The sequence below is a fragment of the Dreissena polymorpha genome, chromosome 8 (genome assembly GCF_020536995.1).
Source record: "Dreissena polymorpha isolate Duluth1 chromosome 8, UMN_Dpol_1.0, whole genome shotgun sequence".
Taxonomy (NCBI): domain Eukaryota; kingdom Metazoa; phylum Mollusca; class Bivalvia; order Myida; family Dreissenidae; genus Dreissena; species Dreissena polymorpha.
In genome coordinates, this window is record NC_068362.1 from 8,477,881 (window position 1) to 8,502,104 (window position 24,224).

The window sequence follows — 24,224 nt, forward strand, 5'->3', positions numbered from 1 at the left end:
TTCCTTTTTCAATCCTGACGGCGGCCATCTTGCAAACGGACGCCATTTTGAAATTTTGTATTGGCTAACGTGCTTTATCAAATCTATAGTGACTGAAGAGTATATGTGCCAAATTTGGTGCTTGCATCACAAACTGAACGATTTCTTGATATATAGACTTAATTTGCTTAGCTATTAGGCTAGTCTGCAACGATAGACTAAATGACGATAGAATAGATGATTGTTTCAAAGAGAATGCATTTCTATATAAAAAAAGCCATAAAAGCGTAAAGTAGCGTCCATGAATAGCCTTTGCGGACTGCACTGGCTTCTATGGAAATATACTCTACGCACATTCATCAAACCGGTTTTCACAGAAAGCGACTCATTTATGTATTCCCCGTAGTATACCCCGTCGTTCACCGGACAAATAAACGCATTTCTTGGGTACTCTAGCAACTATTCCATAATACATTGATGTGACCACTAAACCTTAACAACGTTGTCATGTTTATGGTCAGCAATGCCTAATAACCCCCGCCTTCTGCAGGACTCGACCTTATAACTTTTTCAAAGTATCATCAGAAGTATCTTTAAGGTCAACATAAAAGTTTAGTAAAAAAAAATATATTAAGAAATATACTATAATAACATTGAACTTAAAATGCGTAAAAACAGATTTAGTGAAAAATATGATAATTTTGATGATCGGTAATTTCCGATTATCGTTCAGCAATTTCCGCCGCCATTTACTCTGATAAGGCACGGTTTGAACTGGCTTCTTTCGCCGTCACATAATTCTCTTTGGAACACAGGATAATCAAGCAAAATGGTATACACTCGAGGGAGAAGGCGGCCAGCATGATGAACGCGCCCGACATGGCGAAGGTCTCAATGAACACCTCATACAGATACGGCACGACGAACTGGCCCAGGCTCGAGCCAATGGTAAGGCAGACCAACGGGACCCCTGGATCCTTGTGGAATACCCAGCTGACCGTTATGAAGGCCGCGAGGTAGCACGTGCATATCCCCATACCTGTTAGAATTTCAGTCGCGTTGTGCGAAAACTTAGCTTAATGAATGTGCGTAAAATGTCATTCCAGATTAGCCTGGTCAGTCCGCACATGAAAATCCGGGGCGAAAATGTCCACTTATCGTTTATTTTCGTTTAAAGGACGTCTCTTCTTAACGCTAATCAAGTTAAGGCTGATAATTGTCGTTTTTGAATAACCTTTGTAGATTGCACTGGTTAAGCTGGAACGACACTTCGCACAAGCATTAAGCCAGGTTTTCCCAGAGTTTAGCATATTAGTTAGCCGCAGGGTAGCAAGAGCACATCCCCATACCAGCTATTATAAGTTACCGGTATCCATTGGTACAACTGGAACGCCTTTGTCGTTTTGCCGTATAAGCCGCCTACTTGTTGTCCGCGTCATGCAAAAAGGGGTCTTATGTCATATGCGGCTGAGCATCCGAACAGTCTGGTCAGGAGCTACCCACTTCGCTATTGCGCAGTCTGGTCTGAAGCTACAGTGGCCGCATATGGCATTAGGACCCTTTTCGTGGGACGTGAATAATGCTATGTAAAGATAGGTGAAGAACACTCAGCTCAGTAATGGCTACTAGATGGCAACAGACCATTACCACATCTGTTGTAATGAATAATAACTGTAAGTTGCGTGATGCGAGGCTTTGAAAACAAACCCGGGCCTGTATTCACAAACCAATCCGTAGACATAAGTCTAAAAATAGATTATTCTTAAAACTACCACGTGCTAAAACTTCTTGATAGCCAAGTCTTGCGTGGTACTAAATGCATTTAATTATATAGTTCTTTATTAAGAACAATATGATAATGAAATAAGCACCAGTGTAAGCCTGTATGTGTGAAAAATAAAGGCTATTTTTATTGAGTCTCACACTACACTTTATTTTAAGTATAAAAAGAAATACGGAACCTGGAAGTTTAACCTTAAAGTCGTTTGGTTTGAGTATTAAATTATCTGGTCTCGACTCTGACCTGATATGCTGTTATAATTATCAATTTCGCATTGTCCTTAATTTGAAAAAAGACTGTCAACCGGTGTGAAGTATTATCAGTTTTTGTCAATCAAACGCCGGTACAAGGAACTCACCAATTTAAAAACATCGAGTTTAAGAGATTGCGGTGGCGTAGTGTATATCGGGTCCGCCTGACTGTCACGTAGTGCATATCGGGTCCGCCTGACTGTCACGTAGTGTATATCGGGTCCGCCTGACTGTCACGTAGTGTATATCGGGTCCGCCTGACTGTCACGTAGTGTATATCGGGTCCGCCTGACTGTCACGTAGTGTATATCGGGTCCGCCTGACTGTCACGTAGTGTATATCGGGTCCGCCTGACTGTCACGTAGTGTATTTCGGGTCCGCCTGACTGTCACGTAGTGTATATCGGGTCCGCCTGACTGTCACGTAGTGTATATCGGGTCCGCCTGACTGTCACGTAGTGTATATCGGGACCGCCTGACTGTCACGTAGTGTATATCGGGTCCGCCTGACTGTCACGTAGTGTATATCGGGTCCGCCTGACTGTCACGTAGTGTATATCGGGTCCGCCTGACTGTCACGTAGTGTATGTCGGGTCCGCCTGACTTTCACGTAGTGTATATGGTGTCCGCTTGACTGTCACGTAGTGTAAATCGGGTCCGCCTGACTGTCACGTAGTGTATATCGGGTCCGCCTGACTGTCACGTAGTGTATATCGGGTCCGCTTGACTGTCACGTAGTGTATATCGGGTCCGCCTGACTGTCACGTAGTGTATATGGTGTCCGCCTGACTGTCACGTAGTGTTTATCGGGTCCGCCTGACTGTCACGTAGTGTATATGGTGTCCACCTGACTGTCACGTAGTGTATATGGTGTCCGCATGACTGTCACGTAGTGTTTATCGGGTCCGCCTGACTGTCACGTAGTGTATATGGTGTCCACCTGACTGTCACGTAGTGTAAATGGTGTCCGCATGACTCTCACGAGATCCTAGGTACGATTCCCACTCTGGGTGAATTCTTAATATTTCAACACTATCATCACTAAGTACTGGTTCTTTCTAGGAAACGGACTCGAGAGCATGACAATAAGGGAAGAGCTCTAGAAACAATCGATCTAAAATAAATTAAAACTAAATTCAGCGATTTTTAAAGCGTTATGATTCAACTATCTGATATGACCACAATAAACTTAATGCTTTCTATACAATGGAGCAAAAATGTCTAGGTTTAAACAACATTAAAGGGATCTTTTCACGCTTTGGTAAATTGACAAAATTGAAAAAAGATGTTTCAGATTCGTAAGTTTTCGTTTTAGTTATGATATTTGTGAGGAAACAGTAATACTGAACATTAACCATGCTCTAATATAGCCATTATATGCATCTTTTGACGATTTTAAAACCTAAAAATTATAAAGCGTTGCAACGCGAAACGATTGAAAAATTTGGAGAGTTCTGTTTTTGTCGTTAAATTTTGTGAAACTACGAAGATTGCTTATATAAGGTATAAAATACGTCAAGAATGTGTACTCGGCGGAATAGCTCAGTAGGCTTAAGCGTTTTTACTTCAGGACTCTGGCAGGACTCCAGGGGTCACTGGTTCGAAACCTGCTCCGGGCAATGTTCTTTTCCTTTTTTATTTTTTTTTCTTGATTTTTTACTGGAGCTTTTACGATTCAATGTTTGCATTTCTCAATATAAAGCATTTAATGAATAAGTTAAAAAAATGCCAAAATCTGTGAAAAGGCCCCTTTAAGGAGTTCTATTCGCATTCTTACTGGATATGACGCCGGTGCACAACACTATTACCCACAGCTGGCTATCAACCCACCGCTACACACGATTGACCCTGCGATTATATCGGGGCCGGGAGGCCGTTTTATCAACAGATCTCAGCGTGATCTTACGTAAGATTCTTATGATTTTGTCGTACGCTTATCGTAAGTACTGCGAACCGTTTTATCAAAGAAATCGCAGCTAAGATGCCGTAAGATTTGAATCCGGGTCCGTTCGCCCTTATTTATGTTCGCCCTAAATCACGCTCCGGGTCGGAAGACTGCACGCTGATGTCCACCATCTCGGCTTCCTTGCGCAGGGCTGGTACCAGCACGTAAAAGGGCACTGCGCCATGATGTGCCTGGCTGTTGAGTCGATGATGCTAGTCTGAAATCAATGCAAACATGATTTAAGATTTGCGTGTGTTATTTAACAAATTCAATAGCAAATTGAAAATAATTGCATAATGAAATAATAACAAAATCAATTTTATATTGCAATTACCTTTTGCATCATTATTTGTTCTCATCGAACGCCTGAAGACGCTCCAATCTTCCACCCGAAAGATGGCGTTGTTTATCCATTGACGATTGACGTAGTCCACTAGCTGCGTCAGTTGGACGGAGTTTGCACGGGCCTGAAGCTGGTGGAACGTCTCGGTTATGTGACCGGCAGACAGGAACGGCAACGCCATCAACTGCCGAACATACTGGTGGATGGCCTGGTTGTTTCGGTAGGCGGTAGCTAGGCCTAACTCTGCACTTTCCGCCACACAGACTGCACTCAGTGAAAGACACATACTTTTATGCTAACTAAAGGAAATACTTCGCGGATCCCTTTCCATGCAGCTGTAAGTAGAGCAAAAAATTCTAAAATGTATTTAAATTTTAAATTATCAATGATTTGTTTGTTTTAAGTGTATATCTTACTTAATACAAAAATACATTTGTTTTGTTTTGTTTTTTCTTTGCTCTCACCTTTCTCAAAGTCCAGGACGATGTTTTCAACTGACAAGTTTGGAACCCTGTCACGGATGGCGCGCAGAACAGCTGTTCCACGGCCTCCGTTTTCCGCGACATCAGTGCGAACACAAGTGGCAACTGCATCAGCTTCCCGTCCTTGTGGATGAATGCATGAATGCTTAACAGCTGGCCCCTGCTCTTAAACGGGTCTTTCACTACCTGAAGCAAAACAAAACACACAAAAACATTTTCTACTTATGTTTTTTAATGCATTAACCGATTGTAATACTTAAAAAAACATTTATTAAGAAGTTAATATAATTATGTTCCTTTGTTTCGTACCTTGAACGTTCCGTCCATGAACCATCGTGTCGCGTTCTGTAGCAGATTTAATTGGAATTGCGTAGCAAACACGAGATGTCGTTGCTCCTATTTTATTTCCTATAACTTCATGTATTGACACGTATTTTTTTACTTTAAGAACATTTGCCATTTTTAACAGGCAATTATGCAATATATTCAACATTACTACACTGACATATGACGGCATAAAGGACCAACTAATTGTTTTTAATGAAAATTCAATACTGCTCCAGCAGCTGGAGTTTCACTTCTTTATATTGTGTGTATTATTTATGAGTGATGTTCTGGGAAAACTGGGCTAAATGCATGCGAATAAAGTATTGTCCCAGATTGACATGTGCAGTCCGCTCATATCATACCAAGTTCCGTATTCCACAGAGAAGGTGAAGGCCTTGTGGTTGGACAGCACTATGACAATGAATGGTCTTTTTAATTGAAAAGGCGGATGAAATCGACTAAGGTTATAATAAAGATTGACATTTTATCTCTCCATTTGGAGACCGTTTACATAATTTACGAAATTGGCCTTTAAGTTGCGCTGCTTACCGTTTTAATATTTATATAATTAAATAATAATAATCTTATACCTTAATGTATTTATTATATTGAACATTTTCTTTGAGGCCAATTTCTACACAATTTAAAATATACAGCTCTGTTTCATTTGCATAATTTATGTTTATTTACTTAATCATACGCTAATAATCATATTAAAGATAATTTCTAAAAAAATCAATAATAACTGTTCTGTTTTATAAACATGATTTACGCATGCATCAATATTTAGTATACACTTTAGTATAATAGTTTCAACTTAATAATCATATTCTACATAACTAATTTCTATATGATCTAGTAATTGTTCTCAATGTTAACTATATTAGGTTAATACGACACTCTTTAATCTCTTAATTAATCGACAACGATCAATAAAGGCCAGTTGCTACTTCACACAGCGCAATACACGCGAGAATTATTGGAAGTTGATCAGTTTAGTAAATTGAATATTGATGATGTTTTTATTGAGATTTAATGATGTTTATATGAATTTTAAATGTATTTGCCTATGCAGAGATCGACAAGATTACAAGAAATAAGATAATCCGAAAGACGGTGGTTCTATATTGCTGAATGAAAGAACCATAAACAACGCAAGAAGTTACACTCAAAATCTCATAATCTTAATGATTATAATACACATATTAATGTACAAATAATTTATAATTTTAATATATACAGCTTATATATAAAATAATAAATGATGCACTTTATACTGTGTACATTATAATTTAGAGTTTACATACTCACCAGTTCCAAATAGTTTATTATAAATGATTATAGCTATCAATAATGATAAAAGAATAAAAACTGAATAGTTATATTTTATTGAGATGTTTTTATTATATACAATTGACAAATAAAATTAAACTAACCAGTTCCACAAAGCCGATGCTGCCAACGTTCACAAACGTCGCATGTAACCGCATGTTGTCTAGGTCGTACCTCCAAATTGCACGAAATGCACATCACATTATCAATTTTTGAAATAATAGAACCAGACATTTGAGCTCCATTTTATATACTGGGATAATTCACAGTTAAGTTATTCCAAACATATGAAACAAAAAAGTATTACCGAAATATAAAAGACGGCGCTCTTTAACTTGTAAGCGTATTTGTAACAAATGCCAGTAATATTCCCTAATTGCTTATTATATTAATTAATGATGAAATCTAAGGTACAAACTCGCTTACATGTGTGAAAAATCAAGACGGCGCTCTTTAACTCGTAAGCGTGTTTGTAACAAAGGCCAGTAATTTTCACTAATTGCTTACTATATTAATTAATGAAAACTTAAGGTTCAAACTTGCTTATATGTGTGAACAATCAACTGTTTATACCCCGATATGCAAATGATAATATAGGGCGAACGAACCTAGGGCGAACGTGTAACTAGGGCGAACGTACCCGATACCGTAAGATTTGTGCTTAAAGCTATGACTGGGTAAGACCACTCTTAGGGTTCGTAAACCTTCGTTATCATAGCGGCCGCACGCGCTTTAGACGTAGGTCAACCAAGAGAGGTGAGAGTGTTTCGAGAAAGAAAGGATTTAGCGATCTCCGTGATGGAGAAATATTGATACTATTGGACCTATTTATGTTTGATAACGTTCAATATATTCGTTATATCATTCTCTGCATTAAGCTGTTTGTGACAGCAGTCTGAAATTCACCGATGTATTTTGCGGCTGGCCGGATTCTGTCCACGACTCAAGGATTTTTAAGAACTCAACACTTATGGATAAGATTCAGACTGACAATCCCACAGTTTCCCCAAGGAACACACAACTCCTTGGAGATTCAGCATATGCACTGCAACAGTGGATGATGGTTCCGTATAAAGATACTGGCAGCCTTAAAGGGATCTTTTCACGCTTTGGTAAATTGACAAAATTGAAAAAAGTTGTTTCAGATTCGTAAGTTTTCGTTTTAGTTATGATATTTGTGAGGAAACAGAAAACTGAACATTAACCATGCTCTAATATAGCCATTATATGCATCTTTTGACGATTTTAAAACCTAAAAATTATAAAGCGTTGCAACGCGAAACGATTGAATAATTTGGAGAGTTCTGTTTTTGTCGTTAAATTTTGTGAAACTACGATGAATGCTTATATAATGTATAAAATACGTCAAGAATTTGTACTCGGCGGAATAGCTCAGTAGGCTAAAGCGTTTTTACTTCAGGACTCTGGCAGGACTCCAGGGGTCACTGGTTCGAAACCTGCTCCGGGCAATGTTCTTTTCCTTTTTTTAATTTTTTTCTTGATTTTTTACTGGAGCTTTTATGATCCAATGTTTACATTTATCAATATAAAGCATTTAATGAATAAGTTAAAAAAAAATGCCAAAATCTGTGAAAAGGCCCCTTTAATAAAACTCAAAGGACGTATAACTATATACACAGTTCCACAAGAATGAGCATTGAGCGGTCGTTTGGCGCACCGAAAGAGCCCAAATCCCTATTTGGAGCAAAGTCGTCGGCATCAATATCGGTGGCCTCTGTTCTACGTGTTTGTTCTTTTGAACAAGGACTGCATACGAACTCAAGCTCGCATTTTGACTTCACAGCGGCTTTGTATTCATCAGAAGAAATACCTGTGCAATGACGGATTTATTGTTTATCAGATTATCCATACAATATATCGCTGGATTATATAATAACTTGTTTATAATAAGTACATGTATATCGTTTTAAAAGTAAATCAAGTATATAGAAAAGCAAGTTGATTTGTCATTTCATTATTAATGATACGCTATTTCTTAGCAATAAGGAATACAGAAATTATCATATTATCCATACAATATACAGCTGGATTATATAATAACTTTTTTAACATAAGTAAACGTATATCGTTTAATAAGTTAATCAAGAACATAGAAAAACAAGTTGATTTGTCATTTCATTATTAATAATACGCTATTTCCTAATAATAAAGAACACGGAAATGTGAAAGAAACGGTTGTTATAAGTTTCGTACACACAGTTCTATTTCATTTGAAAATATGCTTGAAAATTTTTATACCAAAATGATTTATAATGCATCGGTTGAGACATCTGCCAAATTTCATATAAGTCAATAGTCTATTCGTTAATATTTTGCGCATACGTTTTGTTGACAAAGAAATTTGTATTTGAAAATTAACATCTTTAAATCATATATTAGTATATTATAATACAGTTGCGCCTTGCTCTGGGAAAACGGGGTGTACTGCATATCCGTAAAGTTATTATTTAACGTTGAACGAGTTTGCGAATTTGACTTTTATATTTTGTTCTTTTTCAATTTCTATTTAATTTTTAGGAATTATTAGATTTGTATTGAATTATTCATTATCCACATTTCAACACAAGCCGTTCAAAAATAAGGGAGATATATCGATATGATTAAGTGATGCGTAACGAAAGTCCCCAAGTGTAGATATTGCAATTAACACTCCATTACGATCCTTATCTATTTAACATCGGATAAGCGGCAATGTTCAAAAAGATAAGATGCCCGCATTGAGTGGCATGTTTATGACACTTGCTCAGACTGTTAATCAAATACCCATTTAGGGAGCACTTTAATTGATTGTTGTTCAAGCACCACTTGTGCCTTAGATGTCAAGTAAATCAAAGGAATTAAACGCAGTTAATGTTTAATAATGTCCAACGACTTAAATTAAATTATATTTTTTATTTAATTAAATTATATTTTTTATTTAATATGAAATTGTACTACATAAATATGATGTAGTTTATTTCATGGGTAAATAAATAAAACACAAAATTGTTGCATTTCACTGATATTGTTCTAAACCTTCTCAGTTCATTAACTTTTTACAATTACCCTTTTTAAACATAACAGATCACTTCGAGTATACACAATACACAATAATTAAGGATATACATAAAATCACAATTACAAACTTAATGAGTCGTAATTATTATACATTACAATATAGCAACACTATTTTTTTTAACTCAGGATCGCCAAATGTTTTAAATTAACGGTCAATTGCCTCAAATATATATGTTTATACCGGCTTTATGACGCGCTTTGGAATATACTTGTATCGAATGTATTGGATTGTGATTATCAATTCAATAAAAGAAAATCATCATCATTTTTGCATTAGTACATAGCTATTATTCATCTGACTGGCCTGTTTTGCACGTTCGATGCTGCCAACGCGAACATGAATCACATTGGACCGCGTGTTGCCGAGGACGCACTTCAGTAATGCATCTTATGCATGGAAAATCCATGTTGCACACAACTCCCTTTCACAACTATTAAACTATCACACTATTATGTTACACTTTATAAAACAATATTGGATGTCATAAAATAAAATCGCCGTTAAAAGTGCTTGATCTTACACTTGGACTATGCACTGGTCTAACTCTATTAGTGCCTCCGTAGCACAGTGGATAAGGCGCTTGCGTTAAAATCCAGAGGTCCCGGGTTCGATCCCGGGTCGGGGATGCCAGTCATGTTTCAGCGGAATGCTGACTGACAATTAAAGGCTTAGCTCGGCATTAACACGTGTTTGTTTGTTTATTTTTTATTATTTTTTTTTTTACTGCATGCATTTTACATTAATATATATACTTATTGTGGCTCATTGTTTTTATCACCTACCCTTTGCCGGATAATGCGTGATATACTTACATTATTGATTCGGGATACTTTCTTTGATGATTATATAATTATCACCAATTAAACTGTTCGTGTAAACAATTAATATATTTATACGTAAGCATTAAAGCGTACACAATACTATATTTATTACACGAAATTTTCAATGGTGTTACCTTTAATCACAATATTTTCAAAGCACATCGAACAACAAAGGACAAACATCAATTGTAGTGCATTTTAATTTCACATTTTATTCAAATCCCAGCAATGAACAAACTACACAATAAAGATATGTGACAAACATTGTACATTTAAACATTCCGCTCATTGGGGGCGAAATGACCAGGGGCGAAACGACGAGGGCCGAAACGTCTTGGAGGCGAAACATCCGAGGACCTTAAACGTCCATGGGAAATGAAATTTGTGATGTTATGATAATTAATTTGTTAAATAGGTAAATATTTAGTCATCTTAGTTCAATTTTTATCAAAACAAATGTTTTATGGTTTCTTTTGAAGTAAAACAGTTCATTTGTCATTAAATATTGAATGTTAACGAGTGAATTAGAAGTCGGTTATTTCACATTTCGGACGCTGCTATACAAGTTAGTTGTCGACGCAATATACTGATATACCTTTTGCGCATAAATTTTGAAGTTTTTTTCTATCTAATGAATAATAAATATTGCACTGTATAATGTCTGCAATATCTGCCCCAGCGATTATAAGTCATAAACTTTGCAATCCCAATATTATCAATGTTCGAACTTCTGTCAAAATTAGATTTATGAATTGTACAGTAATACAGTGGATTGGTGTATAGCGGATTTTAGTGAGTAACGGATAGGTTAAACGTTTTTTGCAAAATACTTTTATTTATGTTAAGCTTTATTGTTTTCTATTAATTGAATACAAAAAGCCTACCATTGTTAAGTCGATTCATGTTTTTGTTGACGAGTGTCAATGTTTACAACTTTTTTTGAAAGCAAAACAAGGTCAGGTTTTGTACGCACTGTTTTTGTGACGACAGGAAAAGTGCAGACAAATGGTTTCTTGAATTATGCAGATTTTGTTTAGTAAACATAATGTTCATTGATGTAATATTTTAGTATTATGTGTCCTTTAAAAAAGGAAGAATGCTCAGAAACCAAATTGATGCGTACCACATAAAATAAGCATGAAAGCTGCAACTCGGGATTTAGTGAATAACGGACATGTGGTGACCCATATTCAGAAATGTGGAGATTGTCTCAAAATAAATATAAACTCAATTGAAATTGTCCAAAACACATGTGGTTAGCGTGTGGCTATGATATTAATTAGTGAAAACATCTTTTTTAATGAAAAATAATCAAATTATAATGAAAAATCGATTTCTCTCAAAACATTTTTCACTATCAAATCTATGTATTATTATAACAGGGTATTCAACTCAAAATGACCCGAATATAGGGTGCATCGCTTTGAACAACCCGTACTTCATCAATTGTGCAGCGATTTCCATGAACTTGGTCTTATTAAACGCAGAAATTAATTTACTTTCTGGAAATGTACATATATTGCAATTATTTTTTACAAATGATGTGTCAAATTTCAAGAAATAACACGATACACATGTAATCCGATAAATACCTTAGCGATCCGGTATTGACTAAATCAGTGTACCATGAAATTCGCGCTATAAAAATATATTTTTTTGGAAATTTAAAACCGTTGGCATGTTTTAATAGGAATAGGAAAGACATGTGTCTATCTAGGTTTAATGGTTTAATTACTGAATGCATGGTATTTACGTTGAAATGAGACTCGAAGTCCTTAGCTATCCGTTATACACCAATCGACTGTACATACAGTAGCTGAGCAACATAAATCTCAAACTGCACGGTGAGATGCAAGGTAGCAAAGTTATATTCTTACGCTCTTGCCCAATGGCAATGTTATTTTAATGACCCTGTATCACACTGTACAATGTCACTTGTCAGTCAGAAGTGGCTTAACTAATAGTGTTAAATCATAAAACATGTGAATTAAATAGAATTAAATCATTGAAACAAAGTTAGTAAAACACATTTCACATATTAAAGTATAGTTTATTTGCAGGTTCATTGAGGTTTTGTCAAAATGGCTTGGGTCAACACACACGATGCCTCTGTCTTTGTCTGTGGTTTGAAGGTATGACAATAAATAATGTGCTATTATGGATATACCATAAGAGGGACTATGGCTAATATTGGTTAGGAAAAAGTGGAATACTACTGTTTTGATGATGCAAATATTATATTTTTTTACATCAATGCAATGCACATTACTTAAATATAATGTTTTAATGTGCATACATAATTTTACTTTTAATGTCTTTCAACAACATAAAAGATTCAATTATATTTCTGTACACATGTGTGTACACACTGTATCAACACATAAAATATGCATATCAATGTTAAATTTATAATTTAAATGAATTTAAGATTGCGTTAATCTTGCGAGCATCCTATAGCTACGTTCATAAACCGTTTAACCAATGATTGTTCCAACTTAAACTAAACTTAGCTTATTATAAATTTGTTATTAGACTTTTCTGGAAGAAAACCACACGGGACACCTACTGGGGGACTCGGCTATCAACAATAGGTACAACAATGCCCAGTCAAGTGTATTGTGGTTGAGAGGGCTTTTGGACTGCCAAAGAGTAGATTTAGGTATGTAAACTTACAACATGTATGTTTATTTAGTTCAAAACAATTAAACACATTCAGTTAATCAACATAAGACACCATTTAATAAGCACAAAATAAATCTCCCCACCAAATATTGGATAAAAGTTTGATGCTTTATGCCTTTAATACTCTTTAGAGCATAATTGTAATCGTCACATCTACATCATAACAATTTAGTAAACGTACACCGTGGGAAGCCTTAAGCATTGCTCCTGTCAGGGGTGGCGAAATCAAATGTCCGAGTTGCCTGAGTCGTACATTTGCTTGTCTGGGCAACTGATTTTTTTCATTTAAGTTGTCCGTAGACATTAAGTTTTTTAAAAGTTGGGTCCAGGTATACAAAAAATACATTGTATTAAAGCCGTAATTAAGTTTTACAAAACCGGATGTTGACATGCGATTACACTGTCAGTGCTATTTGCGGAGCAATCAAGCTAAAATACGGGCTATCTCCTGCGCAGTGATCTCCCTTATTCTATAAGAGACCAGGAGCATGCGGCATTTTAAACATTCGGCCCGACCGTTAGACAGTGTACAGACTGGTTTCTTTATTTTTACAATCAGACGAACATAAAAAGTATCAAAGTAAGATAATCAAAACACGGTGTATCCGTTATTTAAGACGACTTCAATGGTAAAAATGGAACATTTAGTTTTTTTAAATCTTCAACAACGGAGCAGAAACCCGAAGCTTTTAGCAGTCCACCTCCCAAAAAAACTAAAAAAAGATTATGCTAAAAAATATGATCTAAGTAAACGCACCAGAACTTTTCAAGAAACTTGGCTCACAGATTTTCAATGGTTACCAGTTGATGATAATCAAATTGCTACCAGTAGCGGCGCAGAGCATCAGTCTGATGAGGTCGACATATTGGACTAGTTTAATTTGTTAAGATTACGATGTACTTATGTTCAACACATGTTTTAATAACACTAGCTTTGCAAGATTAAAAGTTTTAGAAAGTCTTTATTTTGTTTATAATATACTGCTATAATGAATGTACTATTGAAATACAACTATAAACAAAACTAGCAAATCATACTCATTTTGGTATATTCCACATTGCTTTACATTAATCAATAAATGCGTTTATAATTTATATAAACATTAACGGACAAGTGTAGTTCAGGAACAGACAAGTTAAATTTCCTAAATGGTTGTCCGTGGACAAGTATAGTTTTTTTAGATTTTGCCACCCCTACCTGTTCGTCCTCTGTGTCTGTCTGTTCACCTGTGGATGGATTTTGCATAACAGCAACTGCTGAATGACCTTAATGTGTTAATGAATTGCAGCTGTACACAAATGTGTAATTAAATTTGTTTTGTTATTTGTTTTCAAGTTTTGAGCATATATACACAAGTTGTTTGTACTGAAGAAATTTGTCTTTTAATGACTGATGGACTTGTTTGTGTATCTCAACGTGACATGGGGGCATCAGTGAAGGAGACACATGTAGTTAAAAAACATTTGATACAGATTTTAAAGTTGCTTTCATTTGCACGTGCATGGGTTGATAAAAATGGATGCCGTAGATTATTGCAAATTTTGTTTTATGAATTTATTTCTTTACCCATTTTAGTCTTAAATTTAATTAATATCTGAAGATGTTCATCAATTAAATAAAATGCATAATAATCATTAGTATTAATAATAATAAATTGGATATTGTAATTAAATCACTAATTAATATTGATTGTTATTCTCTATCGACAGGTGTCTACATAAAACTGGCGGTTGTTTATTCGTGAGACTCGATGAGTGCTGTCAAGCAGTGGCTGCATGAATGCGCCTGCACAACTTATGCATAGATTAGCAGGTGCCACTGCCTGAACAACTTACTGAGGCACAGGAAGTGGATGAGGTTGTGCACAGTCCACAACAAGACCAAAATGCAGCTTATATGGACAACACATCATTAACTTACTTATGTAGTTGCTGTTTTATGCTAACATGTGCACGAAGTGCTATAGGTGAGTCATTGTGGTCTGTCTATGTTCGGCGACATGTGTTTATATTCAATATTTGACTCTTTGTTGATGAAAGATGGTCATAATGTTTCTGCTAATGATACATAATAACTTAATAAGTTAATGATTTCTTGTCTATGAACTGCTGCACTTCGGTCAAGTGTGGTCAACATCTTTGAAAAAGTGTGGATATTGACAATTTCTACCGTTCTTGTGGATGTTTTTCATTAAGGACACACTTTTTACAATATTCATTTATGCAATGCGTACCATGATTCATGTTTCGTTTATATAATAACAAAGTGAAAATAAACTCTACTCCTTTATTTCATTATCTTTGTAACATAACAATACAGGGTTTTCTCCAACAACTCTACAGCTAGGGAACAATGAAGTGGAACACTATCTGAAAATGAAATACATTTTATGTTAATAAAATTTGTATTTGTAAGACAAGTGATGAAATAAAGGTTAACATTGTAACATAAAGAGATGTGGTTTGCTCTTTAAAGAGCATGTACTGTGTATACTGCACATCAGACGAGGTTCTGTTGGAACTAATAGTTTCATATAAAAAATTCTTGAGAATGAATTGTATCATTTATGATAAGATGGATTGTTGATTCATTATTACACATTCATGAACGTACACTTCATAAGTTAATCTTTAATTTTCATGGAACTCACATCTTTTTTTTCTTACTGGCTCATCTGACTGGGCCTCACATGCGCTGTTTCGCGGATTTCCTATAATGATTATATATGAATGAATATGTCTCGTAAAATAACATAAGTAATCCAATATGTTAATTTAGCTTATGTATGCTCGTTAATTTATTTTCTACAAGTCCATGTAAAAAAAACTAACTTTTTTGTAATTACTAAAAAAAAAAAAGATTCAATTGATTTTTTACAATTGGTATTGTGGAATGTGATTAACCTTTTTTATGCTCCACCAAAATTTATTTTGAGGGGAGCTTATAGTCGCCGTTTCGTCTGTCTGTCCGTCTGTCCGTCCGAGCACAATTTTTGTCCGGGCTATTTCTCAGAAACTAATGACCAGAATTCAATGAAACTTTATGGGAAGCTTCACTACCAAGAGGAGATGTGCATATTATCAGTGGGTTATGGTCGGATGATTTTTTACAGAGTTATGGCCCTTTAAAATTTTCCATTAACTGTACATATAGTGCAATTCTTGTCCGGGCTATTTCTCAGAAACTAATGACCAGAATTAAATGGAACTTTATGGAAAGCCTCACGACCAAGAGGAGATGTGCATATTATCAGCGGGTTCTGGTCGGATGATTTTTCACAGAGTTATGGACCTTTGAAATTGTCTATAAAAAAATTATTGTCCCCCCAACTACTGTGCCCTCAAAACGTTTCCTTTTATCTGAATAAATAGTGCAATATTGTGACAAAAAAAACCTTTGGGGAGCATCACCCGTCTCCGACGGTTTCTTGTTTTTAAATAACATGTATTAAATATATCACCATAATAACTTTATATATGAGTCCCGCTCTGATAAAATGGGGTTTAATGCATGTGCGTAAAGTGTCATACCAGATTAGCATGTGCTTTCTGCACAGGCAAATCAGGGACGACACTCTCCGCTTGTATTATATGTTTCGTTTTAAGAAAGACTCTTCTTAGCGAAAATCCAGTTTAGGCAGAAAGTTGTCCCTGAGCAGCCTGTGCGGACTGCACATACTAATCTGGTATGACATTTTATGCACATGCATTAAACTCCCCTTTTCACAGAGCGGGATTCATATGTAAGTATATGCAATGTTTTTTATCTTGTTATTTTGCGAAATTACTTGTATCTAACGATAAATAGTCATTAATAAATATGGACAATCGATCTTTATGAGCTGTCATACATACAAACATGTACATTCAATGACAAAGATATTTTGATATTATGCATTTATTACAATGTGAAATGTATCTGTAACCAAGTAACTTCATAAATAACGATATTTATGTCACATAATTAATTTGTGATTATGATAACGTTGTTAAACCTTATTTATTCTATGTGTTTTGTAACATTGACACACCTACACGAATAAATGTGCTAACTTTATACTGTGTACTTGATTAATTATCTTACCAACTTTTGTTCAACTGATGTGATGGACGAGATCTCATCATTCACACATGGTTGTTGTGCGTCTGAAAAGAAAGTACATAGTGTTCAAATTCAAACATTCCACAGTTGAACGAAAAAAGTGATGAATGGATACCGAATACCTAAATATAAGAAATAATTATGGTAAATATGTCAGAATATGTTAAAAAATATTTACATGGGAGACGGAAAACTACAACGGGCGAGGCATGGTCAGGGGTGAGAACCCCAAAAAAGGGTTAGGGTAAGGGTTAGGGGTCGGGTTAGGGTTAGGGTTGGGTTTAGGCTAACCCAAACCCTAACCCGACCCCTAACATTAACCCAAACCCTAACCATAACCCTCTAACCTCCCTTGCGCAATACCATACCATGCCTCGCCCGTTGTAGTTTCCGTCTCCCTATTTACATACATGAACTGGTCCGGAATGTGTCAATAGAAAACAGCAAACACACAATACACAACAATTATTATTCCTAATGATTATTCCGTGCAATTTCAATAAAAATGTTTTTATGTATAATTCAAAGTACAAAATTTACCTTGCTCCCATTCTAAGTTTCATTTTATAATCATTTTGTGGTAAGAGTAAGTCAGTAAGTAAGGGTCATGAGATTTCATTAGTTAATATACCTTAACGTCTGTCCATTTCTTGATAACTTTTTCTATCTTGGGGCTACACAATCAAATGCTGTTCACTCTAAAATTGAGTGATAGTTTTAAGGTTTGTGTTTACAATTAAAAATTAATTCTAAAGCTATGCACACTGGGTAATAAAGTAAATTCTATGCCAAAAATAAATATACACATAACAGTAGTCATTCGGATATACTATCCCGGTGGTGTAGTGGATGAGGTGTCCGCCTAGCGATCGGGATTTCGTGGGTTCGCTCCCTACTCGGGTAGCATTCTCATTATCTCCTCCATAGACACCATGTACAGGTTCTTCTCAGGATACGGACTCGACAGTGTCCATATCTGCCTATATCGGCCTTCATGTAATAGTCAGCGACTGACTGTAGGAAGTACAAAGTAGAAGAAGAAGTACGAAAACAAATATATAGCGAAAGAAGCAGAAATGTGTAAGATGAGAATGTTCCTTTAAAAGAGAGATACATTTACTCTAAAAACAAACATAAAAATAAATTGTTTTCTTCAAATGTGGGGCATAGAAATAATGTATTGATTGATACTCGAATACTCTTCTGCCAAAAACATTAGATATAAACACACAATAACGATTTGTCATTTTAAAGGCTGACAGTTCCAAACGCGGGAAAATATGATTTCGTTATAACAGTACTTGCAACTAGAATTTAGAAAATAAATACATAAAATAAATGCATAAAACATTTCGATTCTTTGGTGTAAAATAACGATATGAATTTAATAAAAACTCAGTATCAATTACGAGACAAATGGACAGACATAAACGCTAAAATATTTGATTTTTGTTATAATTGATTTTCGGATCATTCGTTTTTATAGGATTTTCGTTATAATTGTTTTTCCGATCTTTCGTTTTTCAGCTAATTTATTAATAATATTTGATCACATTGTGGTAAGTTTCATTATGTCCCAGGTTGTATTTGTGCATTCCTGACAGTAGTAAGGTAAAGTTCTTTTCTAATTACCCAAATATATTTTTGCGAATGTGTTATTGTTATTTTCACGGCATACACGACAGAGTCAGTCGGATATTTATTTTCTGCAAAAAAACTTTCAATTTCTTGATCAATTAATTTTGATAAACCAGAATGAAATGTGTTCGTCAAAATGTTTTATTACTATAACATAATGTGAACGAGAGATATAAGTTAAATACAAATAAAAAAAAATGATAAGGATAGAAATAAGTGTTGTTCTTTAATTTACGGCTAGTGAATAATCGCCCATATACAATCCTCTGGTCTTTAATTTACGGCTAGTGAACAATTGTCTATATAAAATCCGCTAGTCGTTAATTTACGGCTAGTGAACAATTGTCTATATACAATCCGCTAGTCATTAATTTACGGCTAGTGAACAATTGTCTATATACAATCCGCTAGTCTTTAATTTACGGCTAGTGAACAATTGTCTATATACAATCCGCTAGTCTTTAATTTACGGCTAGTGAACAATTGTCTATATACAATCCGCTAGTCTTTAATTTACGGCTAGTGAACAATTGTCTATATACAATCCGCTAGTCTTTAATTTACAGCTAGTGAACAATTGTCTATATACAATCCGCTAGCCTTTAATTTACAGCTGGCGAACAATTGTCTATATACAATCTGCTAGTCTTTAATTTACGGCTGGTGAACAATTGTATATAAACAATCCGCTAGTCTTTAATTTACGGCTGGTGAACAATTGTCTATATACAATCCGCTAGTCTTTAATTTACGGCTGGCGAACAATTGTCTATATACAATCCGCTAGTCTTTAATATACGGCTGGTGAATAATTGTCTATATACAATCCGCTAGTCTTTAATTTACGGCTAGTGAACAATTGTCTATATACAATCCGCTAGTCTTTAATTTACGGCAAGTGAACAATTGTCTATACACAATCCGCTAGTCTTTAATTTACGGCTAGTGAACAATTGTCTATATACAATCCGCTAGTCTTTAATTTACGGCTAGTGAACAATTGTCTATATACAATCCGCTAGTCTTTAATTTACGGCTAGCGAACAATTGTCTATATACAATCCGCTAGTCTTTAATTTACGGCTGGCGAACAATTGTCTATATACAATCCGCTAGTCTTTAATTTACGGCTCGTGAACTATTGTCTATATACAATCCGCTAGTCTTTAATTTACGGCTGGTGAACAAGTGTCTATATACAAATCGCTAGTCTTTAATTTACGGCTAGTGAACAATTGTCTATATACAATCCGCTAGTCTTTAATTTACGGCTGGTGAACAATTTTCATATACAATCCGCTAGTCTTTAATTTACGGCTGGTGAACAATTGTCTATATACAATCCGCTAGTCTTTAATTTACGGCTGGTGAACAATTGTCTATATACAATCCGCTAGTCTTTAAGTTACGGCTAGTGAACAATTGTCTATATACAATCCGCTAGTCTTTAATTTACGGCTGGTGAACAATATCTATATACAATCCGCTAGTCTTTAATTTACGGCTGGCGAACAATTGTCTATATACAATCCGCTAGTCTTTAATTTACGGCTGGTGAACCATTGTCTATATACAATCCGCTAGCCTTTAATTTACGGCTAGTGAACAATTGTCTATATACAATCCGCTAGTCTTTAATTTACGGCTAGTGAACAATTGTCTATATACAATCCGCTAGTCTTTAATTTACGGCTAGTGATCAATTGTCCATATACAATCCGCTAGTCTTTAATTTATGGCTGGTGAACAATTGTCTATATACAATCCGCTAGTCTTTAATTTACGGCTAGCGAACAATAGTCTCTATACAATCCTGTGATCTTTAATTTACGGCTGGTGAACAATTGTCTTTATACAATCCGCTAGCCTTTAATTTACGGCTTGTGAACAATTGTCTATATACAATCCGCTAGTCTTTAATTTACGGCTAGTGAACAATTGTATATATACAATCCGCTAGTCTTTAATTTACGGCTGGTGAACAATTGTCTATATACAATCCGCTAGTCTTTAATTTACGGCTAGTGAACAATTGTCTATATACAATCCGCTAGTCTTCAATTTACGGCTAGTGAACAATTGTCTATATACAATCCGCTAGTCTTTAATTTACGGCTCGTGAATAATTGTATATATACAATCCGCTAGTCTTTAATTTACGGCTGGTGAACAATTGTCTATATACAATCCGCTAGTCTTTAATTTACGGCTAGTGAACAATTGTCTATATACAATCCGCTAGTCTCTAATGTACGACAAGTGAATAATTACCTATATACAATCCGCTGGTCTATAAACGGCAAGTGACTAATTGTCTATACACGATCCGCAAATCTTGAATAAACGGCAAGTAAATAATTGCTTACGACGTCGCGCTCATTACTGGCGTCAATTTACATAACGTCAAAAAATACGGAACATGAATGCTAACGTTAAGGTGTACTTTAAGCCGTTGACTCTTGGTTCTTTTTGTTGTTATGTAGCATTTATTCTTCCGAATTTTTAGGTTTACATATCAAAACTTTTTGTTTGTTATTAAAGGGATTTTTTAAGTGAAAGTGTACTGTTTTTAACAACTATTCAAGGCAAACACTGTGTAGTGAGATCATATAATTATCTTTATTATCTGCATTGTCTTGCTTAGTAACGGTCGTCTGGACGCATTTAAATACAACAAATTATCTTAACGTCATATGATTTTTATTACATTTTTTTAGTCTCGTACAAATTTAGAAAGTTTATATAACAATTTACACATTAAAGTATCATATACAAGTGTTATGAAAAGAATGTCTGTTCTGTGAATAACTATACGAGGCTACATACTGATTCAGCATTTAGTTGCTTATTAACATCAACATAATTATAAGAAAGACATGACATAAAATAATAAAAAAAATAATGCCCACAACTTTATAATACATGTACATTACACGGACCGACAAAACTCTAGACAGTTACATAATTTGAAATTTCACATCTGCATATATAAACACAAGAAACAGTAGATATATATCAACTCACCACGAATGAATAAAATAAGTCCCACAACAAAAGAGTATACATTGTCAATGGAAGGGGCCAATGGTTGGTATCAGATTAAGTTATGTATAAATTACAAACCCTAGTAGTTATAAATGTAGTTAAATAGTATGGTATACGCTTCAAAGTGCTTTGAATGCGATGACGAACAACTCGTAAATACTTATCATTAAGAATCAAATTTCTGTTAATTTCTGTCCTAAAATTATTGTTATCACCAAACATCTAAAATGTTCAAACTGTTCTCATCTACGCTTATACTTCCGTTTTAGTCGTTCTAATCCAACATGTAACAAACCGCCACCGAATACACAAAGGCTTTTCTCCTCTTGACGATCCAAAAGGCGAACTCCGTCGATTTGTAGTAATACCCTTCTACAACGCGTGCTCCTTTCGGAAAAGTGTTACCCCAGTCATCTCTACCTTCTGCTCGCAATGTGTATGGAGTACGAGTTACCTGGTAAAAACAACCCAGGTTATATAAAATGATACATTTGTATGTGTGCAGCACATGAGAGCTTCAATAGACATTATATGTTCTTAACGCCTTTCAGTAAAGTGAGGCTGCATTATTTTTTGTCATGTACCTCAATTTTATCGGTTAATTGTTTAAATGGCATTATCTGATAATCAATGTAGACATTTTTTTCCGATCACCATCGATGGTAAAAAAACTAAAAGGACTATATGTTATTTATTTTACTCGTGCGAATACGGAAAAATCTTTAACAAGGAGTAATCATCATTTTCATCCGCCGGAACGACGGCTACAGTATCTCCTTCTGTTATGAGGTCTGCGGTGTTTTCCATCTCATCCATTCCATCGTCTACTATTTCTGTCCCGATCGCCGCTTCAGGGACTCGAATGTCAAGGTCACCAATGCTGCTAGTCATGCACATGTTTTGGCGTGGACTTTCCCATACGGTAAAATATACATTATAAAATATTATCATGTAACATATATTCAGGATTCGTCTTCGGCGTCGCGCTTACCGACTTATCTGTCAACTACCATCAGGTCAATCTATCGATATTTTCATTGAATTACATGTACTGAATAAATGATTTAGAGAAAAAGACAAAACTAATGTTGACCTTTAACTATAACTTTTAGTAAGAATTATTTAAGATTTATTAGTTATAATAAACTTTAAATCAGACTTACCAACTTAACATTTGTCGCAGGTGTAACATGACTTGTTCATTGCTGAAATCTTAACGGGTTCAGTGGTAGTCAACTGGTGAATGTACTCGAACATTCGTCTGGTATATATTCTGCTCTTCGGTGCATGCACGTATTCCGCTGCGTATCAGTAAACATCCTGAGCATTTTGAATGATGTTCCCCTTTAACACGACAAGATCCAGTTGACCTTTCAATACACCCCCGGTCGCGTCCTGCGGCTCCTTGGCATGGCTGGTTTCAAAATAATTTCCTTGGAACACTTTATATCTCATCGCACTACAAACTAAGGACGACCTCCCCATGCACGTCGTGCTCTTGTATTGGACACTGCATCCATCCGATATTCTATCATTTTATCTGTCTTATAGCCGACACTATCGAGGTGAGATTTTATTTTCTCCTGAACTTAAGCAACAAAGAAGTGGTTGTGAGTACCGTCTGGGCTGATGCAGAACATAAGCTCCGACACGAGCTCGTTTTCGTTTACATGGTCATATTCAACAACCGCGTGGCGATATATAACCGATAAATGGATGCTTACTTCGGTTTTGCCAAAATATCCGGATTGCAGTTTATTCTTTCAATACACCTGTGTTTCTCCAAAAAAGCATGGATAAAATCATGTCAATAGACATTGTTTCAAAGAATTAAGCTTATTGATTTGCCAGTTAGCACTGAACTGGTGTTGTGTAAATGATTCCAATTGTGACCGGAAGTAAGAAAACATCTCCTTTGCTGCGGTTTTCTTTTTTATGAGCATCAGTTTTCTTTTCGTACGTCCTTTAACATCAATGTTGACAAAGTCATACCTTTCCCATGATATGTCTTTTTCCGGTTCTCGTACGTTCTCATCTTGCAACATCCATACGCTATTTACTCCGCAGCTATTATATTTTCTTTCAATACATTATTTTTTAAAGTATTCAGAGTTATCCTGCTTTTCGCACATAGTCGCCGCGACCAGATCACTAAATGTTTCTTTTATACCTAATGATAAACTATGACATTTCTGCAGTGAGATAACAGCAGTGAAAATAACACATTGTTATTTTCACAGGTGAAAAGAGCAAATTGTCGGACCTCCATGGCTATTTTTAGATTATCATAAATAATTGTATGTATATTTTCTATGACCACAAGTGAATAAAATCGACATTCCACCGAATCTAACAAATTGTCTTTTTATTCTATGCTTTTTCACCGTTTATTTACATTGTAAAAGAGTTTATCTGGAGA

General features: G+C 35.3%; 2 long non-coding RNA genes and 1 pseudogene across 3 annotated transcripts; 1 reads left to right on the forward strand and 2 right to left on the reverse strand.

Annotated features, from left to right (window-relative positions):
• Window positions 1–728: 728 nt before the first annotated feature.
• Window positions 729–5,106, reverse strand: LOC127842297 (uncharacterized; annotated as a pseudogene).
• A 5,558-nt stretch (window positions 5,107–10,664) lies between these two features.
• On the forward strand, window positions 10,665–16,111 carry LOC127841308 (uncharacterized). Its single transcript, XR_008030893.1, has 4 exons — window positions 10,665–10,753; window positions 12,399–12,470; window positions 12,871–12,997; window positions 14,731–16,111. It is a non-coding gene; the product is annotated as an uncharacterized LOC127841308 (long non-coding RNA).
• Window positions 15,299–17,820, reverse strand: LOC127841316 (uncharacterized). Of its 2 annotated transcripts, XR_008030902.1 has the most exons (4): window positions 17,754–17,820; window positions 17,105–17,166; window positions 15,672–15,731; window positions 15,299–15,390 (listed from the first exon to the last, which is right to left on the reverse strand). It is a non-coding gene; the product is annotated as an uncharacterized LOC127841316 (long non-coding RNA). The 2 variants fall into 2 exon arrangements; XR_008030903.1 differs by lacking the exon at window positions 15,672–15,731 and having other exon boundaries at window positions 17,754–17,812.
• Window positions 17,821–24,224: the final 6,404 nt, after the last annotated feature.